Below are 4,337 nucleotides of genomic sequence, written 5' to 3'. Positions count from 1 at the left end.
CACAGCATTTTATATATTTCCCAATTCTAATATAACTGATTACGAAATACCTCACAGTTTAAATAAATATAGAAAGGTAAAAAATTCTCATTACAAGTCTTCAGATAACCCTACTAGTGTTGTTAATTGCTTACAATGTTCTTTCAAATATTGTATAAATTTACTCCAGTCTTTTTGGAATACTTGATCATGCTGGTTTTGGATTTTTCCCGTCAGCTTCGCCAGTTCCACAAAGTCCATCATTTTCATCTGCCACTCTTCTTTCGTTGGTACTTCTTGTTGTTTCCATTTTTGGGCTAAAAGGGTTCTTGCTGCTGTCAAACTCAGAATAGTCTTTCAAGTGGGGAAAGTTCTGCAGAAGGTCACTTCTTTCCCACCCACCCCCACTGTAAAGCTTCTCATTGGAGACCACCTAGTGTTGGGTACCACAGTGCCTACTGCTACGTGGGACACTCTTTCCCCATCACTCTGGTAGACTGATGCTAATTTCTTTTTGCATCATTTATGTTACTGGCTGCATATTACCCTGCCATTTTTTTTCATTGTGGTGCTCAGGTTTCAAATCATTTCCCCCTATGTTTGTATCAATTTTAATATTTGCATTGCTCATGGGTTTTTTCCCCTCTTAGCTCGCAGGGTGTTATTCAGATTTTCAATTAATTTTGGTTTTTTTTATTGTTTGGGCTTCAATCAAGGATCTGGTTTCCTTTCCCTTTCCACTTTTTTTAAAAAATGGGCTGCAGTGTAATTAATTTGAGAAATGACTCAGCAATTCCATTTCACTTATTTGATATTTCTGAGATCCATGTGGTTAGACTTCATAGCAGAGATTTTGGTGATTTTACCTGGATGGAAATTGAAGCCCTATTCAGACATTTACCTGAAAGACCATTTAGGGAGGAGTGGGACCTGCATGCCAGTCCTGTTCTGCAACATCCTCCTGTCCAAATAAGCTCTTTTATATTAGATCTAATATGAGACAAACTCTCTTCTCCACATCAAGACAAAGAACCCTTTCTCTTTTCCGATCTTTCATGTTTGTCAGAGTTGAAAATCCTTGTTCACAACAATATGTCTTGGAGAACTGTAGCAAAATAGCCAAAGCTTTTGAAGAGAGGTGTGGATACTGTTTCTGGTTGTATATTTCAGTAGAGCCCAGTGACACATGCCTGTGTTCCACGTTCACTCAAAATGCAGGCCATTTCCTCCTCCTCATTCAATGCCAGTCCTGAACAGCTGCAATTTGCAGTGGGGTCTCTAACCCAGTGGGAATTTTCTGTAGACTACAATGGGAGGCAATCTCCTGATGTTCCCATTTTGAAAAGGTATTTATCCACATCCAGAAAAAGAAAAGAAAAGAAAAGAAAAGATACGATACTACACCGAAATGTTTAAATATTTCTTTGATTGTCCTTGAATCTTCCTGGTACATTTGCCATCCTCTCCTGCCACACCCTTTGGGAACTACAGCTAGGGACACTTACTTGGGAGTAAGCCCCATAGAAAACTAGGGATGGGCAAATCTGTCAATTTTGGTTCTCCTCGGTTTCTCATTATTCCAATCTTCAGTTCAGCTCTCCATATTTGTACAATATTTTGCTTTAAAAAAGTCCTCATGAAATTTCACCAGCATTTTAGTACAAATTTCTCCTAATGTACATATTTTTGTGCACTGTTTTGACTAAAATACACATTTGGGAAACAATTTCCCCGTAATGCATTTGGGGTGTGGGTGTGTTATTTCCACCAATATATGCATCTTTATGGCTACTTTACCTTAATATATGCATTTTTTCGTAGAAAGAACTGCACTGCAAAATTCAGAGGAATGTGCAATTCAAGAGATGGCTGTATTTTGGCCTGTGCATTCCTCCCCCCCCCCCGAATTAGTGAAAATTTGGTAGTGTATCCTTTAAATGCAAACTGAATCAAATTCCTTCCCCATCCTTACTGAAAATATAGTGTTTACTTCTGAGTCAGCTTGTATAGGATTGTGCTGTTAGTGATGCATGCCCCTCCCCTTACTTTTATCCAGGAGGTTATATTTTGAATTGCTCTATCTTGGGGGAAATGGGGACCAGAGACCATCATGTGGGCTGTGAAATGCTCCCCCTCACATTTGCTCTGAGTGTAATTGTTTTGTAATTTGTATTTATATTTTTCTCCTCACCAGTAATTAAATTTCAGAGACTATATGCATAAAGCTAATAAAATTATCACACCGAGCATATTTAAAGGCCTTTCTAACTACCCATTATCATACTGAATAAACTTCTGTCAGAATAAATGGGCAGTGATGATGAACTGTGACTACCCTGTGGCTCTGGAAGGGGGGTGGGTGGGTGGGAAGCAGACTCTCATTTATACCAAAGGCATAGCTGATGAAGTGTCTGTACCTGTCCATGAACGGCTTTTCCTTTATGGTCTACTCCAAATATCATTCCATTCATTTTCATTACGGAGATGGCTAGGCCATCAAAACCAATTGTCCCAATTGAAATGCAGCAGTAAATCCAATTAGACAAGAGAGCTAGATTCTGCTTTCACTCTGCTGGGGTATATTAAGGGTAGCCTAACAGAACTCTTAGCGGTTATTCCAGATTTACAGCAGAGCTAACTGAGATCAGCATTTTGCAGAGTGGAGGCAGCACAGGATGTTTTATGAGCAAGGATGTGGAGGAAACACACAAAACTATTACTGCTGGACTGACATGGAGAAATGTAGAGGAGACTCCCCCTGTAGGTGAAATGTCTCCCATTGTGTGGATCCCAGGAACACGCTATAGGACATGTTCTACCCAGAAAGGCTACTTCATCTGAAGCAGCAACAGTTTTGGTCTTTGCTATCCATGCCCTGGGAACTTCTGGGTTAGACTACCAGGGTCTGCATCTGAAGACTGCTTAAAACTGAAGTTGGTGCAGAATGTTGTGGCTAGATTACTAACTGGGACTGGGTGTTGGCACAACATGGGTATGATATGATAACAACTGCATTGGCTCCCCATCATGGAACCTGTTCATCTTGACCTTTAAACCCTTCATTGCTTAGGAACAGGGTACTTGAAGAACCACAAGTTTCATTATACACTGAACTATGCAGTAAAATCTCAATCTGATGTGAGAAGGGTGACTAGGAAAGAGAGGGACCTTCTTGGTGATGATGACCTAGTTGTGAAATTCTTTCCCAAGAAACGTTCACCTGCCACCTACCTTATTGTCTTTTCAGTGTCTGGCAAAAAAAACCACATTTTATTTCCCCATGTTTTTTGGATGCACATTTAATCTTGTCATTTTAAGCTGCTTTGTGGACTTTTAGTTTTGTTCTTTCTAGTAAACCACCCTGAATATATGATTGAAGGGTGGCATAAAAATACCTCTAATAAATAGGTATTTCAATTGCCCTTGATGCTGCCCTGGCCTAAGACATTTTGCTGCCTGAGACAAAGGGCAAGATGCCCCTGGCCATTCCGGGTCTAGAAGCCAAGTGGACAGCAGTTTAATGTACTTCAACTCTAGCAACAGGAGAGGATCTTCTAACACAACTGAGGGCATCAGATTAATTTAGCAGGTGTAAGGCAGGTGTAGGGACGCGGGTGGCGCTGTGGGCTAAAGCCTCAGCGCCTAGGGCTTGCCGATCGAAAGGTCGGCGGTTCGAATCCCCGCGGCGGGGTGCGCTCCCGCTGCTCGGTCCCAGCGCCTGCCCACCTAGCAGTTCGAAAGCACCCCCGGGGGCAAGTAGATAAATAGGTACCGCTTACCAGCGGGAAGGTAAACGGCGTTCCGTGTGCGGCTCTGGCTCGCCAGAGCAGCATTGTCACGCTGGCCACGTGACCCGGAAGTGTCTTCGGACAGCGCTGGCCCCCGGCCAATAGATGTGAGATGGGCGCACAAACCCCAGAGTCTGTCAAGACTGGCCCGTTCGGGCAGGGGTACCTTTACCTTTACCTTTTAAGGCAGGGTATGTGGCATACACTGTTTTCCTTTAACAGGTTTGTGCTGCTGCCTATCCCCTATCACCTGCTGTCTGAGGCAGCAGTTTAACTGTGCCTCATGGTAGGGCTGGTTCCACCTGGATGAGTTTCTACAAAAATGCCTTGATTATGCCTTCCTTTGTGTGAAACCACTATCAATGTAAATGCAGAGAAACTCGGCTGTTTTCAGTAGAACAGCCTCTTTATATCAGATTAGTGTCTTGAAGTATTTCCACCATTTCACCCTTTCATATAACTTATCCCCACTCTGCCCCCTCCACCTCTTCAGCCAATCACATCACTAACCATCTCCCACCACTCACTGTATCAGAAGAGTATTCCTAGAAGTGCCCTACATATTAGACA

This window comes from Podarcis vaucheri (assembly GCF_965113315.1).
Source record: "Podarcis vaucheri genome assembly, chromosome: 9".
NCBI lineage: Eukaryota > Metazoa > Chordata > Lepidosauria > Squamata > Lacertidae > Podarcis > Podarcis vaucheri.
This window is presented reverse-complemented; position numbering follows the sequence as displayed.